The sequence below is a fragment of the Myotis davidii genome, unplaced genomic scaffold (assembly GCF_000327345.1).
Source record: "Myotis davidii unplaced genomic scaffold, ASM32734v1 scaffold639, whole genome shotgun sequence".
In the NCBI taxonomy this organism is placed as follows: Eukaryota; Metazoa; Chordata; class Mammalia; order Chiroptera; family Vespertilionidae; genus Myotis; species Myotis davidii.
In genome coordinates, this window is record NW_006290541.1 from 1,742,805 (window position 1) to 1,762,088 (window position 19,284).

Below are 19,284 nucleotides of genomic sequence, written 5' to 3' on the forward strand. Positions count from 1 at the left end.
AGAAACCAGCGCCACGTTGTGAGCTATCCCAGGGAGAGTTAATTAACAGAACTATTACCCAAACTGCTTTCTTTCCCAAAGGGGATTATAAGGAGCCCCCCTTTAAACTCCGCCCAATCCCCCTCACCCCAGGCAATCTTTTTTTTCCTTTTTATTTTTTAAAATATATTTTATTGATTTTTTTACAGAGAGGAAGGGAGAGGGATAGAGAGCTAGAAACATCGATGAGAGAGAAACATCGATCAGCTGCCTCCTGCACACTCCTTACTGGGGATGTGCCCACAACCAAGGTACATGCCCTTGACCGGAATCGAACCCGGGACCCTTCAGTCCGCAGGCCGACGCTCTATCCACTGAGCCAAACCGGTTAGGGCTTTTTTTTTCCTTTTTAAACATATTTTTAATAATTTCAGAGAGGAAGAGAGAGGATGTTTTTATTGATTTTTAGAGGGAGAGGAAGGGATAGGGATAGAGAGGTAGAAATATCTATCGGCCACCTCCTGCATGCTCCCTACTGGGGATGGAGCTCACAACCTGAGCATGTGCCCTGGCTAGAATTGAACCAGTGACCTCTTTTTTTTTTTTTTAATATATTTTATTGATTTTTCACAGAGAGGAAGGGAGAGAGATAGAGAGAGTTAGAAACATCGATGAGAGAGAAACATCGATCAGCTGCCTCCTGCACATCCCCCACTGGGGATGTGCCCGCAACCCAGGTACATGCCCCCGACCGGAATTGAACCTGGGACCTCTCAGTCCGCAGGCCGACGCTCTATCCACTGAGCCAAACCGGTTTCGGCGAACCATTGACTTCTTGATTCATGGATGGATGCTCAACCATCGAGCCACACTGGCTGTGCTGTTTTCTGTGATTATAGATTAGTTTGCATTTTCTCTAATTTTATGTAAAGGGAATGAATTAGAAAACACATACAGTATTCTTCTTTTTTTTCTTTTTGGCCTGGCTACTTTCAGCATAATTATTTTAGGTTCATCTATGTTGTGTTCATCCATCTTGTTGCTGTGCGGTAGTAATAGTCCCCTGTATGGACATACCACAGGCTCTCTGTTCACCTGTTGATGGGCATTTGGATTGCTTCCAGTTTGAAGCTATTACAAGTAGACCTGATATGGACATTCATGCATAAGGATGGCTTTCTTTTCTCTTTGGTAATTACCTAGGAATGAAATACATCTGGGTATTTATCCAAAAAATATAAATACACTAATTAAAAAAGATATATGCACCCCTATATTCATTGCAGCATTATTTATAATAGCCAAGATATGGAAACAAACTAAGTGTCCTTCAGTGAATGAATGGATAAAGATGTGATATATATATATATATATACACAATAAAATACTACTCTGCTATAAAAACAGAATGAAATCTTGCCACTAGTGACAACATGAATGAACCTTGAAGATATTCTGCTAAATGAAATAAGTGAGCTGGCCTGACCGGTGTGGCTCAGTGGTTGAGAGTCAACCTAGAAACCAGGAGGTGACGGTTCAATTCCAGGTCAGCACTCATGCTCAGGTTGCAGGCTCGATCGCCAGTGGGGACGTGCAGGAGGCAGCTGATTGATGATTCTCTCTCATCATTGATGTTTCTATCTCTCTCTCCCTCTCCCTTCCTCTCTGAAATCATTAAAAATATATTTTAAAAAAAGGTTGGGGGTGGGTGAGCAAAAGGGGTTAAGGGAGTCAACTGTATGGTAACTGATGGTAATTAGACTTTTGGGGGGTGATCACTTTGCAATGTATACAGATGTCAAATATTGTACACCTGAAACTTATATACCAATTTTTCCTTCATAAAAATACAAACTCTTGAGTTATTTTTCAAAGTGATTGTACCATTTTACATTCCCACAAGCATTCTATAGGATGTTTCGCAACCCTGGCACTAAACCACTAAATGCCAGCGGTCCCAGTCATGGTGGCAACTTAACCCCAACTCCCTTTACAAATGTCTCCCCCCCTACCCTTCCCGGCCCCATGGAGCAGAGCTGCCCCAGCTGAGGATCAGGAGCTCTTTGTTCCAGCAGTAGCCAAAGATAAGCCCGCCTTCAGGAGCCAAGGAAGGAAAATGTGTGACCCCAAGTTTGTGAACTGAGTTCATGGAAACCTGAGGTAGAAGACGGTTACAAGAATGAGGGGTGACTGCCAGTGGTACGGCGTGGCCTGGCCAGGCATTCTGTGGTTCTTCGGTTTCTGAAAAGACCAAAATGCTCTTATTTAAAGAACGAAGGTTTATAGGCATGGTGGTTAGAGCTAAAGTCAGATGATCCATTTACTTTCTATTTTTAATTTTCTCTTTGGCCCTGGAGCCTCCCAGAGCCTCCCTGGGGAAAAAATAAGTGGTGTTCGGTAATCCCGAGCTGAAAGGTGGTACTTAAGTCCCAAGTACACCTGAACTCAGCTAATTTGCACTAATCACCTACCCCAGCCATGGATCAGAGGGGAAAACATCACTATGATGCAACCACGACCAGGCATTGCAGGGTGCCACCCATGCTCAAATACTTCTTTGATTTCTAAAACCTTCCTCCCAGCCCCCTGTTAAGCTGGACGGGGCCTCAGAATCCCCTGGAGGGCTTGAGAAACACAGATTGCCTGGTCCCACCTCTAGAGATTCTGATTTCATGCAGCTGGAGGGATGTGTGAGAATTTTCATTTCCAACAAGTGTCCAAGTGGGGCTGACGCTGCTGGTCCAGGGGCCACGCTCTGACACCCACTTTCCTATTGGAAGCCTCAATTTAAAGTCTAGCTAATGGGAGGCAGGGAGCTGTAGCCCTGGGCCAGGCAAGGCAGCTCTCCCGGGAGCAAGGCATCACCCAGCACGGGAGTGCCGACATCGTGGCCCGGTTCTTCTCATTTGGCATCAACAGCATTTTCTATCAGTGTGACATTTACCCATCTGAGTCCTTTCCTCAAGTGTAGAAAATGTGGACTCACCTTCCTTGTAACTACTGATCCTGAGCTCATGAAATACCTAAATAACGCGGCAGAACAGCTAAGAGGTTGGTTTTCGTACAAGTGTTCAGTGCAGAAACGTGTGGTAGTCGTCTCGAATGTTGAAAGCGGGGAGGTCCCTGAAAGACGGCAGTTTGACTTTGAGTGTGACAAGACTGTCAAAGATGACAGCACCCTGAGCCTCAAAGCTCTCCAGGATGAAATCCGCTCGGTGATCAGACAGGTCACCGCTACGGTGACATTTCTGCCACTGTTGGAAGTTTCTTGTCAATTTGATCTGCTGATCTATGCGGACAAAGATTTGGTTGTTGTACCTGAGAAGTGGGAAGAGTCAGGACTACGGCTCATTACCAAGTCTGAGCAAGTGGCCTGTGTTCCTTCAGCTACAACCCACAAAGTAAGCAGCATGGTGGCCGACGGAATCCTGCCCATGACTGGAGATAAGACAAGAACAAGACTCGTTCTCATTCGTGTTTCCTGAAACCACGTCAGCTACGGTTCATGTTTTATTTCACTGGTTCATTTTCAGATGGGGAAAACTTAACATTATACTTTACTGAACTGTGCACATGGTTCCATTTGGGGTATCTGTTTGACTTTCCATAGGGTTGATGTCATTTTTTGCACACTATTCAAAGGGAACCAGCAGATTATATCAGCACTGTAATGCCAATTCCTTTGAAGGCGGTAACTGGAGATGGAAAACTTTTGCTATAAAGCTAAATGTCTTCCAAAATCAGACCTCATGGTCAAGTAGCTTGACTCAGAATAGAGGTAAAGCCCAACCAGCCTGGCTCAGTGGTTGAGCATTGGCCTAGAAACCAGGAGGTCACGATTCAATTCCCGGTCAGGGCACATGCCCGGGTTGTGGTTCGATCCCCAGTGTGGGGCATGCAGGAGGCAGCCGGTCAATGATTCTCTCTCATCATTGATGTTTCTGTCTCTTTCTCCCTGTCCTTTCCTCTCTGAAATCAATTAAAAATATATATTTTTTTAAAAGAACAGAGGTATATTTTTTTTAAATGAAGCAGCAAAAGGAGTTTGAATATTCAGTCTTTGTTTAGGTCCTAAAGTAATTGATAACCCACAATCAACAAAATATTCCTATAAGGTCCTTTTGCCATTTATTTCATTTGCATAGTTTCCATATGGAAAAAATCTCCAATTATTTGATTTCAATGTATATGATTTACATTTATGACGCGGTCACTATTTGTACTGTTTAAATTCCAGTGACACAGAACTCCATGTCTTTTCCTGTCTTATAAAATCAAGCTTTAAATGATTTAAATAAATCAGGTAAGGTAAGTTTAATAATCAGGTAAGTTTAATAATCATATGTCAAATAAAGTTAACCGTGTATGTTAAAGATAAAAAAATAAAGTCTAGCTATGGCAGTGATCTTCAACCAATGTGATTTTGTGCCCTCACCCCAAAGAGACAAATCTTGAGACATAACTGATGTGGGGGGACTGAAGCCGGCATCCAGTGGGTAGAAGCGAGGGATGCTGCCAGCACCCTACAATACACAGGACAACCCCCAAAGAATTGTTTCACCCAAATGTCAATAGTGTCAAGGTTGAGAAACCCTGACCTATAGGGGAATGCTTAAAGAAATTAGAGGAAAATTTTCACAAGAGATAGATATTACCCAGCCATCCATTAAGAAGAATGCCCCTTAGACCTTGGTAAAACTTGGGCAATTGTTCCTGATAGGATGTGAAAGAAACAAATAGGATAAAAGGGGTGTTTTCAACCTACCAACTGTTTCATTTAAGTTCCTTCAGACTTCATCACACACTCTATCTTGTCTGTTTCTATGTTGACTTGTACATCCTCTGTCTTCATTTCCTGGGATGTAAGGTCCTGGTATATTTTAGGAAAGCATTAAATAGTTGGTGGACACTCGAATGGGTAAACCTGATGTCTTTTTTTTAAAAAATATGGTTTATTAATTTTAGAAGGAGAGAGAGGTAGAAATATCAATGATGAGAGAGAATTATTGATCGGCTGCCTCCTGCACGCCTCCACTGGGGATCAAGCCTGCAACCCGGGCATGTGTCCTGACCGGGAATCGAACCATGACCTCCTGGTTCATAGGTCGATGCTCAATCACTGAGTCACACCGGCTGGGCAAACCTGATGTCTTGGAAGAAAAATCAATGCTGTGCTGGTAAGTTTAATAACCGACTCTCTGAAAAGAAAATCCCTCATCTGTAGTATTTGCTTATTTCCATGGTGTAAAGACTCCCACTGTGGCTGATTTATCAGCTCCCTCACGGTGTCACTGACAAAGGAGTTGGGTAAGTGTACACAGCTGGCTTGCCACACCCATAGGAGCCAGCCCCAGCACAACACTGGAAAGAATTATATTAATCAAAAAAGGCTGGAAGGGAAAATGCAAAAATGTTAATGGTGGAGTAGTGGGATCACGCATATATTAGAAACCATTAAGCCCCAGCATAATAACAAATGAATATGTGAGGATGGCTCCTTGTCTAGTTTATGTCCTTCAAGAAAGACTGGAATAACATGCCCATTAATATGACGTGGCTCCCAATTTCTGGTCTCTATCCAAATTCCAAACTCCTGACTGAGAGAATCAGCTGACACAATCTTATGTCAACTGTGGTGGGAGTGGGGGGTATACCTATTTGGGGGAAGTAGTGTAGGTGTTCAGGTTCTGAACTGCATGAAGGCAGCACATCTGGGGGCCCCATTGACCCCATAGACACATATGAACTTGCATAAAAGAATGCAGATGGGCTCAGAGGTTTGGGGCTCTGAGTCCCGAGGCAGTGGGGTAACACCCTTTGTTATAAACCCCATGGACCGATGGCCATGTATGCACTCTGGAGAGCACATGGACACGCGGTCCTGTGATGCAGACACATGTGACCTCCTCATTTCTCAGAGCCCCAGTTCTGCCCCCTCAACCCCAGCACTGAAGCTGTCGGCTGTTCAACACGGAGGAGAGGGCACTGGGGTATTGAGGTTGCTGAGACATGGAAGTCCCAGGGTGTCTTCAAGTGGGTAAAAGTGAGGGTATATTTGACCCTCAGCAAGGTTGCTGCCTACATGGCCACGGAAGGCACTGAGAACTCTTTTAAAAGATCATTGGATACTCAAGAGAATTAAAAACATATGTTCAGCCCTAGCTGGTTTGGCTCAGTGGATAGAGTGTCGCCTGCGGACTGAAGGGTCCCAGGTTCAATTCCAATCAAGGGCACATGCCCGGGTTGTGGGCTCAATCCCTAGTTGGGGCCATGCAGAAGGCAGCCGATCAATGATTCTCTCTCATCATTGATGTTTCTATCTTTCTCTTTCTCTCCCTTCCTCTCTGAAATCAATACAAATATATATAATAAAAATAAAAACATATGTTCGCACAAAAACTGTACACAAATACTCACAGCAGTCTTAGTTATCCTAGCCCCCAAAGTGGAACAATCCAAATGACCGTGAATGGATGAATGGAAAGGGTGGTCTATCCATACAATGAAATATTATTCAGCCATAAAACAAGAATGAAGGACTGATACAGGCTACAACGTATGTAAACTTCAAAAACATTGGGGCCAATGAAAGAAGTCAGACACAAAAGGCTACATGTTTGATGATTCCATTTCTACGAAATATCCAGAATAGCAAGTCCATAGGCAGGAAGTGGATTAGTGGTCCCCAGTGAGTGGGGGTTGAGGGAATGGGGAGTGACTGCTGGTAGGCATGGGGTTTCTTATCAGGGTCATGAGAATGTTCTGGAATTAGATAGTGGCGATAGTTGTACAACATAGTGAATATACTAAAACCACCGACCTGTACACTTTAAAATGGTGGACTTAATGGTGTGCAAATTGTATTTCAATAATGAAAATAATTTGAGGGAGGTGCGCTTTGTTCTAGTTTGCACATAGGCTAGACATGTATGGGCTGACAGTGGTCCCCAAAACAAAGCATCTAGGACAGCGGTTCTCAACCTGTGGGTCGTGACCCCTTTGGGGGTCGAACGACCCTTTCACAGGGGTCACCTAAGACCATCCTGCATATCAGATATTTACATTACAATTCATAACAGTAGCAACATTACAGCTATGAAGTAGCAACAAAAATAATTTAATGGTTGGGTCACAACGTGAGGAACTGTATTTAAAGGGCCAGAAGGTTGAGAACCACTGTTCCAGGAGTTCATCTGGTGACCTAGGCATGGGGAGCAGGAGGTCGCAGAAAGAGAGCAAGGTTCTTTTATGGAGAGACAGCGTGGCAGATCCCAGTGGCACCTGCCAGTATCTCCTTGGCTTTCGCCGTGCCCGTGAACATCATCCCTCGGTTAGTTTCTATGGTTCTCTGGCTGAGGCCTTGCTCCAGCTGCAGAAGTGTGCTCAACCTGCGCATGGGGTGGCTGGGAGTGCTGGGACATTAACACCACCCACCAATCTCAACCAGGGATGGACCCCAGCGTCCTCACTCCTGGAGGTCCCCAGAGGGATAGAACCCCTACTGCCCATAGCAGTAACTTGTCCACTAGTACACCCCAAATTGGCTCCTCTCCTTCCTTGTCTTTGGGTCACCTCTCAAATCAACTACCTGCTCTCTGATCCTTGTTACAGGTTCTGCTTCTGGGAGAACCCAACCTAAGTATTTTTAAAATTTCTTTCATAGCAGACACAATATTCTCCTCATCAGAAAATAAACATTTTCTTTTCAAGTCTTGAGATATCTAAGAGCGATCACCTCATCTCTGGAAGAACACTCTAGTTGAAGGAGAGGTTGAGGTATTTATTAAGCATGCCAGGAACTGGCCCAGAGATTGGAGATGTAGAGATGAACAGGGCAACGGGCAGACATGGCCTCTGCCCTCACAGAGCATTCTAGTGGCCGTGGGGAGATATGCCTGTTCATCCCAAGAGTAGTGAGTATTTACTATGATGAGAAATCTGGGTAAAGTGGGAAAACGCAATGGGGGTGTGATTGGCCCAACTGGTCAGGGAGGGCTGCTCGAAGGAAGTGTCATTTGAATGGAGACCTGAGTAACAGGAAAGAGCCTGACAGATCAAGGGCCTGTGCTGTGAGAACAGCCAGCAAGTGCCTTCCTACTCAAGATGCAGTCTGTGGACCAGCCGCCGTGGCATCGATGGGAGCTGGTTAGAAATGCAGACTCTCAGGTCCCAGCCCAGACCTACAGAACCAGACTGCATTTGAACATGATTCCCAGGTGATTCCTGTGAGTCGCAGAGAAGTGGATTGAATATGAGGGCCTGCATTACTGCTGTTTCAGGATGCAGGCGTGACCAGGAGCGAGGCTCTGTGATGTAGACATCTTGCCTTACAGAGAAGCTGTTTCTTTATTTGTGACACCTGTGTTGGCAAAGCGACCTGAGCCTTTTTGTTTTCAGAGCTGTGCTACTTTTTTTTTTTCGAATTAAAGAGTCACATTTATTGCAATTCAAGTGCCACTTTTCTAAAAATTATTATTAAATCCTCACCAGAAGGCATGCGTAGTGATTTTTGAGACAGAGAAAGAGAGAGAGAGAGAGAGAGATAGAGAGAGAGAGAGAAACATTGATATGAGAAACATTGATGTGAGAGAGAAACTTTGATCAGTTGTCTTTCGTACACACCCAGACTAGGAATCGTACCCGTAACCTAGGCATGAGCCCTGGTTGGGAATTGAACCCGCAACCCTTTGGTTCCGGCAAGTGCAGGATTGAGCAGGGAAAGGGCACAGAGGACGATGCTCCAACCAACTGAGCCACACTGGCCAGCAGAGCTGTGCCACTTTTAAAACACTTTTCAGGAAAATCAAGGAATCATTTAGCAGTCAGAGCAGGAGACCTGAGAAACAGTTTACCATGAAGGGCCTTTCATGGTGATATTACCACTGTGCTGAAGCAGGCCTCTAACCCAGGCTCTAAGTACCTGCCGCAAGGTTGCATCAAGTTGGGAAGGCCACAGGCAATCTTCTGAAAATGCATTTATTTGCCTGTGATTCGCCCTCAGATAACAGAGGTCACATTTTTAACCTGAGTACTATCTGATAACCCACAGAACTTGCAGCTACAGTTCCAGGCTGAGGACTAGCCATGAAGGAACATGCTGTTCTAATGGGAAAAGTTGCATAAATAGTGGTTAAAAGCAACAAAACACACACACAGACACACACACACACCTCAAAGAAAAGCCCTCAAGTCCCCCCAAACTACGGAGTATTACATTTATTTAGCACTGTGCAAATTACCACGAGCGTTACATTACATAAGGAGTAATGAATTGTGTTCAGCTGCTGGTACAGAGAACTGACCACAGTTGCTTATATAAACTGGAGGTTTCTTAACTCTACTTATAAACAAGTCTCACCCTGGCCAGGGAGGCTCCAAGATTAGAGCGTTGGCCAGCGTATCAAAGGATCTCAGGTTCGATTCCGAGTCAAGGGCATGTACCTAGGTTTTGGAGTTGTTCCTTGCCCCCGGTTGGGGCAGGTGTGGGAGACAGCTAGTTGATGTGTCTCTCTCACATTGATGTCTCTCTCTCTCTATCCCCCCGCCCCTTCCTTCCACACTCTCTCTGAAAAGCATTGGGAAAAATATCCTCTGGTGAGGATTAACAACAAAACAATCTAGAGTAGTGATTCTCAACCTGTGGGTTGCGACCCCTTTGGGGGTCGAACGACCCTTTCACAGGGGTCGCCTAAGACCATCGGAAAACACTTATATAATTACATATTGTTTTTGTGATTAATCACTATGCTTTAATTATGTTCAATTTGTAACAATGAAATTGGGGGTCACCGCAACATGAGGAACTGTATTAAAGGGTCGTGGCGTTAGGAAGGTTGAGAACCACTTGTCTAGAGGTAGCCCTGGGACGACCACAAACTCATCATAGACTTCCCCCTTTCTGTTCCACTGTCCGTAGTGTAAGGCTTCCTTCCTCAAGGTTACCTCATGGTCAAAAATGGCTGCTACAGTCCTTGCTATTTTGTTTGTGTTCCAGGCAACAGGAAGGAGGAAGTATAAGAGCAAAAGCGCAAGCCAAGTCAGTTCCCTTTAAATAGCTTTCCTGGAAGCCCCACCCAATGACTTCCCCTTATTTCATCACCCTCCCTCAGTTGCAAAGGGGACTGGGAAATGTAGTCCTTAAGCTGGGCACACTGCCCACTTGAATACAATTTAGACTCTGTTAGTAAATAGTTGTGGAATGGATATGGGGAAGGGACCGAACCAACTTTGTTATGCACATAATCTTCCATTATATGCTCAGGGTTTTTTTCTGTTTCTTTTTTGTTCCTTTTTATTGAATTTATTGGGGTTACATCTATACTAATAAAAGGGTAATATGCTAATTAGACTGGGAGACCTTCCGGATGTCCTTCTGGACAAAGACATGGTGGTGGGGTCGAAGCAGAGGTGGTTAGGGGCAAGCAGACTGGCAAGGGGGGGGGCAGTTGGGGGTGATAAGGCCAGCAGGGGGGGCAGTTGGGTGCGAGCAGGTTGGGGGGGCAGTTGGGGGTGAGCAGATTGGAGATGATGCAGGCCAGGCTGATGGACAACTGCCCCCACCCCATGCACGAATTTCGTGCACCCAGTTCCACTAGTTAATAAATAAAATGATGTAGGCTTCAGGTGTACAATTCTATAATACATCATCTGTATATTGTGCTGTTCGTTCACCATCCCAAGTCAAATCTCCTTTCATCACCATTTATCCCCCTTGTACCCTCTTCTACTCCCCCCAGCCCTATAGGCTTAGTTTTGAGAAACCCTTAGGAAAATTTCCCTCATGAGGTCTGAAATTTTTTGATTCTTAGGGCAAAAGTTTTTTGTTTTGTTTTTTTAATCTTATAGATAAAACTTGTAGTCTTTTCATTTCTTTTCTTTTTTTTTAAAAGACAGGTAGAATTTACTTGCCCAAATATAACAAGGGAAGAACATATAAGCTTCCAATTTCTGCTAAAATTTCCTTATTTAATATTTAACCTTATTTACTGTTTTTATTTAGAACAGAGTTTAGAGAGAAAATGTCCTTCAGTTTACCAAATGAAGTAAGAGAGTTTTGGCTGAGTTCAATCATAAGCTTGCCATTTCTGCCCCAGGAAAGGAAGTAAAAAGAGGTCAGAACACATTTCTTTCCCTGCTCAATCCTGCACTTGGCAGAACAGTCATCGACTTAGTTGTTGCTGTGCAAGAGAGCTGTGAAATGTGAGTGGTGGGCTCCCCAGGCGAGCCATGACACCTTTGAAGTCTAGGACTGTAGAGTCAAAGAATTTCACCTTCAGTATGAAAGTGAATGCAGCATGGGTAAGACCCAGATGTGGTGTTTTTTGTTGTTGTTGTTTTGTTTTGTTTTTTAAAATATATTTTATTGAGTTTTTTACAGAGAGGAAGGGAGAGGCAAAGAGAGTTAGAAACATCCATGAGCGAGAATCACTGATCTGCTGCCTTCTGCACGCCCCCTACTGGGGATGTGCCTGTGCCGGGGTTCACGTCCCAGCATCAAGAAGGGTTCAGGAATCTGGAAAAGGGGCTGCGTGCTGATGACATAGAAATCCAGAGACTAGTAAAGAGTCCGGAGATGGGATATTCAGGTTTGGGGAAATGCCTTCAGCCATTCCCAACAGGTGACTACATGTGTGACTCAACCCTGTTGAGTCCCCAAGTCTCATCAACCTTTTGATGAAACTCTTGAAATTATGACATGCTGGAACTGGTTTCCGGCATGCCTGCAACCAAGGCACATGTCCTTGACCGGAATAGAACCTGGGACACTTCAGTCTGCAGGCCTACACTCTATCCACTAAACCAAACCGGTTAGGACTAGATGTGGTGGTTTTAAAATATGTCCCTAAATTCTATGACATTCCTCCCTTAAAAAGGTGGGACCTAATTCCCCTCCCCTTGAATGTGGCCCAGACTCAGTGTCTTGCTTCTGAGGAATAGAATGTGGCAGAATGATGCTATATGACTTCTGAGGCCAGGTTCTCCACGCCCCCCCTTCCCCCACCCCCAATAGCTTCTGCCTGGTGTCTCTCAGCTCACCCACTCCAAAGGAAGCCAGCCACCATGTCTTGAGGACACTCAAATGGTCTGAGGTCTCTCGCCAACAGCCAGCATCAACTTGCCAGCCCTGTGAGGATACTGTCTTGGAAGTGGATCCTCCAGCGTCAGTCAAGTCTTCAGATGACTGCAGGCCTCATCAATACCTGATTACAACCTCATGAGAGAGCCCCATGTCAGAACACTCAGCTAAGCTACTCCTGAATTCTTGTTGTTTATTGTTGTTTTATTCCACTGTTGGTTTGTTACGCAGCAGTAGATAACTAATATACTGGACATTAAATATTATGAGAGGGAATAAATGGAGGGAGATATTCTTTTCTGTTGTTGTTAATCCTCACCTGAGGATATTTTCCCATGATATTTTTTAGAGAGAGTGGGAGAGAGACAGAGAGTGAGAGAAACATCAATGTGAGAGAGACACATGGATTAGTTGCCTTGCATATGTCCCGACCACGGCCAAAGATGGAACCTGCAACCCAGGTATGTGCTCTTAACTGGAATCAAACCCGGGACCCTCAGTCCACAGGCTGATGCCCTTTCCACTGAGCCAAACCGGCTAGGGCTGAAGAGAGATATTCTTTGTTGGTTTCTGCCTCTAGGTTTCCTGAAGTTTCTCATTTGTGATTAAAATAATCAAGTAAAGCCCTGGCTGGTGTTGCTCAGTGGTTGAGCATCATCCTGTGCACCGAAAGGTCGATGGTTTGATTCCTGCCTGAAACATGCCTAGGTTTCAGGTCCAGTTAAGGTTGGGGTGCCTATGGGAGGCAACTGATTGATCTTTCTCACATTGATGTTTCTCTCTCCCTCTCCCTCTCCCTTTCACTCTCTCTCAAATCAATAATGGTCCAGGCCAGAGGAAATAAAATCACACTTGATTTCAGAACATCTGAAAATAGACTTAGCCACCCCATGATGTGGTAATTGCATGAGAATGCAACTGACAAACCGGAGGACTTTTGAAAATACAGATTCCTGAGCCCCACTCCTGGGGGCCTGGGGACTAGATTCTGTAGCTTTGATGGGGCCCCAAGGACCTATATTTCTAAAAAGCCCCAGGTAATTCCGAGGAGCAACAATTCACATAATCTAGAACAGTGATGGCGAACCTATGACACGCGCACTCATTTGTTTGGTTGATTTTTCTTTGTTAAATGGCATTTAAATATATAAAATAAACATAAAAAATATGTCTTTGTTTTACTATGGTTGCAAATATCAAAACATTTCTATATGTGACACGGCACCAGAGTTAAGTTAGGGTTTTTCAAAATGCTGACACACCGAGCTCAAAAGGTTCGCCATCATTGATCTAGAACCATATCTAGGCTATTATGAAGCCCACTCTCCTGCATTTGGGAGAATTTTCTAGAGGAAACATCCTGCTCAGCTTCAGGTTGCCTCATTGTTCATTCTACCATCCCGGTTCACTGCAAGATCAGACTGTGGACCAGGAATACGAGATTTCTCAGTGATAACGTTTGGATTCTTTTTTCCTCTCCAAGAGACCTTCTCCCAAGGTCATCTCCTTCCTGCCATCCTTGCCCCAGCAAGGGGTATAGATTCTGGAGACAGACTGTCTGAGGTCCAATCCTGGACCTACATGCCACATGGTTCTACATCAGTTAGTTAACCTCTCTCTAAGCCTCGGTTTCCTCATCGTAAAAGGGGACAATTGATGGATATGGATCAGGGTTTCTCAACCTCACCACTATTGACATGCGGCCAGATAATCCTTTGTCGTGGAGTTGTCATGTGCACTGTAAGATGTTTAGAAGCATCCCTGGGCTCTACCCATTAGATGCCAGTACTACTTTCCTCCCTCTCAGTTATGACAACCAAATATCTCCAGACATTATCAAGTCCTCAGTTAAGAGCCACTGATCTAGGTAACTTAGTTCTGTGCATGGTGCGTAGCAAACATCATGACTATTTTCTCTTTTCAGAGTGTAACACTATTCGGTTTAAGCAATATTTTTCCCGCATTTTTTTTTTAAGATGCTACTTGAATTTTTGTGACAAAATTATTTTTTACAATTTAGGCAAAATGTGGAATCTCATGCTATGTGGATTCTAGTCACTTAAAAAAAGGTATGTGATGCCCTAGCCACAAGGCTCAATGGGTGAGTGTTGACCCATAAAATAGGAGGTCATGGTTCAATTCCTGGTAGAAGCCTAGGCCAAGATTGTGGGCTCAATGCCCATTAGGGGACATGCAGGAGGCAGTCAATCAATGATTCTCTTTCATCATTGGTGTTTCTATCTCTCTCTCCCTCTCCCTTCCTCTCTGAAATCAATAAAAATATATGTATTTTTTTAAAAAGATATGTGAGCAGCAGCAGGAAAAGAAAAAATAGATAAATTGTACTATATCCAAGTTTCCACCTTTTGTGTTTCCAAGGATGCCATAAATAAAGTGAAAAGACAACTCACAGAAAGGGAGAACAATTTGCAAATCATATATCTGATAAGGAACAGGTATATCTAGATTATATAATGAAATCTGACAACTCAATAAAACAAAGACAATCCAATTAAAAAATGGGCAGAGGGCCCGAACTGGTTTGGCTGAGTGGATAGAGCATCGGCCTGCAGACTGAAGAGTCCCAGGTTCGATTCCAGTCAAGGGCATGTACCATGGTTGTGGGCACATCCCCAGTAAGGGGTGTGCAGGAGGCAGCTGATTGATGTTTCTCTCTCATCAATGTTTCGAACTCTCTATCCTTCTCCCTTCCTCTCTGTAAAATAATCAATAAAATATATTTTTTTAAAAAAATAATGGGCAGAGGAATTGAATAGCTAGAAGAAAAAGTGACCAATAAGCACATATAAAGTTGTGGGCTATCAAAGATGAAGTGGTGTGTGACTTCTGACACTGTGCCTGAAGGCAGCAAAACGGACAAGTTGTGTTCTTTCCTCTGCTAAAACCTAAATGTGCAGAGCTGCCCTTCTCATATCCCACTGCAACAGAAGTGAAATGCAGGCATCGATTCAAGGGTGCACTTCATATGTCAGCATCGGTCCTAAACTTGGACAGGGCATGTATTCAAATATACAAAAACACCACTCTTATTTAAACATGCTTGTTGACTTGTATGCTGTTGAATGTTAAATAAAACCTTTTATTTTGTCTTGTTATTTGTACTGCCTGTTTGTGCTTACCATATTGTTTACTTCTCTCAAGTTTTTGGACTCATGCCCTTGAGTCTAACTTTCACCTTTTCTGGCAGTAATTAATCTTTGAGACCATTTTACTGCCTACTCTGATGAATGCATGCTTTATACCAGAGAAGCTATTGGTAGTATGTATTCTCTTGACATTCTGTTTGGTAGTCAAATAGCTGAGGGAAGATGGGCTGGCATTTTCATTTTAACTCAATTATGTCAACAAATAATCCTGGAGTGTGGAAAGCCTTTCTAAGCCTGATGCAAAATTCAGAAGCTATAAAATAAAACCCTTGTCTATTTTGAAGAAATTTGCAAGGCAAGAGAAATGAAAAAAAAAAACACAGTAAAAAAAAAAATGACAACCTGGGAAGCTGGACTAATCAAATTGTGACCATAAGGAGGCCCTTTTTTCATTTATTTGATCAGCAAAGTGCAAAGTATTTTATAATAGTCACTATTGACAAGTCTGGAAAAATAGCATGCTCATATTTATTGGAGGCAATGACTATTACTCTGCCTTTCTGAAGGGCATTTTTTTTTAAAAAAAATTTTATTTTTAATCCTCACCCGAGAATATTTTCCCACTAATTTTTAGAGAGAGTGGAAGAGAGAGGGAAAGACAGAGAGAAATATTGATGTGAGAAAAACACATTGATTGGTTGCCTCCTGCACACGCCCTGACCAGGGCCTGGGCCAGGGAGGAGCATCCTTTGGCCCTGATGCTCTATCCACTGAGCCGAACCGGCTAGGGCTCTGGAGGGCATTTTAGAAGTCTCATAAAATATTTGAATCATATACTTTTGACCCTAAAATACTATTTCTGAGTATATATATTTGCTCACGTATCCATGTACACACATGCAAGGATGTTCACTGTAGCACATATATACAAGGATATTCATTATAGCATTGTTTATTGTAGTCAAAGACTGGTACGATCTAAATTCCATCAATTGGAACCTGTTTACAATCAATCCATACAATAAAGTATTGCACAACATTTTAAAAGAATTTATGTCCTGATGTGGAAAGATATCCAAATTATGTTAAGGGAAACAAGTTTGCATAATAGTACAAATAAAATGATCATCTTCTTTTTCCCTTAAGAGGGGAACATACATGTATACAGTTACACATATACCACATGTGACATACGCATGGACACATCTAAAAATTACAAAGTTATTTATTGGAAACAGGATTGAAGATCTGTCATGAGGCAGATAGAATGATTTTTACTTTTCCATTTATATTGTTCTGTACAACTGGAATTCTTCAGTTGAAATATGGAGTAATAATAATAACCCTACCAATGAATACAGAAAAATAGTGTTTTCACCAAGTGATTTTACTTTGTGGCATTTATACAAAGAAGTAATTGAATGAGTGTGCAAAGATGAATGTACAAAGGTGTTGAGTAAATGTAGTACTAAAACACAGAAAACAGCCCAGCCAGTGTGGCTCAGTGGTTGAGCATCTACCCATGAACCAAGAGGTCCATGGTTTGGTCCTAGGTTCTATCCCGGGTTGGATTCCCAGTCAGGGCACATGCCCAGGTTTCGGGTTCGATCCCCAGTCGGGGGCATGCAGGAGGCAGCTGATCTAGTCTCTTATCGATGTTTCTATCTCTACCCATCTCCCTTTCTAAAATCAGTTAAAACACACACACAGAAAACAACCCAAATGCCCTTTAGTACAGAACTGTTAAATACATTATGATGTACCTATACCCTGGAACGCTATGTGACTATTAATAAGAAGGAATGAGGCTACTATGTTGAAAAGATATCCTAGATGTATTATAAAATAAAAGGTAGGTTTCATAATAAGCTGTGTAATACAGCTTTTACATATACATATTGAAAAGTCTGCAAGAGTGTTAAAAATAAAAGGATACATTAATCCACTTTTCTTGAGTCATCATTCTCTAGTGACTTTAAATGGAGGTAAAGTTTCCAGATCTTAGCCCTAACTGGTTTGGCTCAGTGGATAGAGCGTCGGCCTGCAGACTCAAGGGTCCTGGGTTCGATTCTGGTCAAGGCCATGTACCTTGGTTGCGGGCACATCCCCAGTAGGCGGTGTGTGTGAGGCAGCTGATCGATGTTTCTCATTGATGTTTCTGGCTCTCTATCCCTCTCCCTTCCTCTCTGTAAAAAATCAATAAAATATATTAAAAAAAGTTTCCAGATCTTAGCTGAAAGATGTCATATTGACATTGTTTCAGACAGGCCTTCTAATTCCAAGGTTGGAGGCTACTCAAGAAGCACTTTCCCAGGTGTCTGTATTGAGTGAGTTGGTGTACTGGTAAGTACTCAGTTCTTCCCTCACTTATTCTCATTTAATCCTGAGATCAAACACTATGAGTTTCTGTCATCATCTCCATTCATGATGCTCAGGGAAATGGAAGTAATTTGCCCAGGTTTACTCGGCTAGGAAGTATCTGTACAGTTACTGAGAAAACCAAATGAGATAGCAGCAGAAAAAAAAGAAAATTCGATTCAAACCAGATAAATCTGGGTTCTTTAAGCCTTTTCTGAGCCTTTGAGTCTGTGTCCCCTGCTCTGAGGGGCTTCTTCCTTCCAGGAGCCCTTGTCAGTGCTTCAAGGCCCAGTGAAAATGCTTCCTCTCCCAGGAAGCCCTCCCAGATTCCATCGCCCTTTTATCCTCACTAATCTGATTTTATGCCCTCATGGCATTTAGCACAGACTGCTTTTCAGAGTGCCCTCCTGTGAGCCTCATCCCCACAGCTCTTGCAGTTTGGCCATGAGCACCCACCAAGTGCTGATGTGTAATAATGTTGCTTAGATCTTTTTATAGAGGGTAGTTTAGAATGAAAAAAAATCATCCAGTAGCCTGGTCTCTAGAGTTATCTTCTGTGTGTGTGTGTGTGTGTGTGTGAGAGAGAGAGAGAGAGAGAGAGAGAGAGAGAGAGAGAGAGAGAACCTTGGCAGGTCTCAGAAAATATATTAATATGCACACAGATTAACCTATTTTTTTGCTGTATAACTGAAGGTTTTCAGATTTTTTTTTGTATTGTAATCATTATTGAAAAAATGTTCATAGTATAGAATAAGTTGTGTTTGTAATGCCTGTAAAAATAGGTAGACTCCAGTGATGGCAAACCTTTTGAGCTCGGTGTGTCAGCATTTTGAAAAACCCGAACTTAACTCCGGTGCCGTGTCACATATAGAAATTTTTTGATATTTGCAACCATAGTAAAACAAAGACTTATATTTTTGATATTTATTTTCTATATTTAAATGCCACTTAACAAAGAAAAAATCAACCACAAAAATGAGTTTGCGTGTCACCTCTGACACGCGTGTCACATGTTCGCCGCCTCTGCTAGTCTGTGTGTCTCTAATCCGGATGGACAAAGTGCCCTGCCCTTCGAGAGGCCTGATGAACTTAGGGTTCCCCTACAACCCTTACTTTTGCCTGGCACGTCCTTTCCGCATGGCCTCCATCCCCCTTGTTTCCTAAACCCCTGTTTTCAGATCCAACCAGGAATCTGCCCAGATTCCTGCTCTAAGAACTTACTTTTTGGTGAGAGGAGCATACTAAGGATACAGACATATCAATAGCAGATTGTTCAAAGTGATACAAGGTATGAAGAGACAACAACCCGGCAAAGGGGGAGAGGGGGGAGGGCGCCGCTTTGAAACAGGCTGGTCTGAACGGGGCTCTGTGCTCACGGGCCTCGAGTAGAGCCCCGGGGGGAGGGAGAGGGGGAGGGGAGGGGAAGGAAAAGAATCCGGAGAGGAAACTCCTAGGGCAAAGGCCCTGAGGCAGAAAAGCGCTTAGTCCCCGGGAGAACGGAAAGGCGGCCCGTGTGCTGGAACCGCACGAGGGTAGCAGCGGCCGGCGCGAGATGAACAGAGGCGGCGGGACCGGACCCTGCGGGGACGCGATGGTCTCCGGGAAGAGGTCTGATTTTATTCCAGGGGCGGTGGCTTTAAAGCCACATTTGTAGGAGCGCAACCCGGCAGCTGGTGGGAGACGGTGCTGCACGCCGACCTCCCCACGCCCCAGGGCTCCCGGCCGCCGCCAGCGTGACCTGCAACAGGGCCAGTTTGCCTCTGA

At 43.7% G+C, this 19,284-nt stretch overlaps 1 pseudogene; it reads left to right on the forward strand.

Annotated features, from left to right (window-relative positions):
* LOC102767108 overlaps window positions 1–3,464 on the forward strand; it is an 8,226-nt pseudogene extending 4,762 nt beyond the window's left edge.
* The last annotated feature ends 15,820 nt before the right edge of the window (window positions 3,465–19,284 follow it).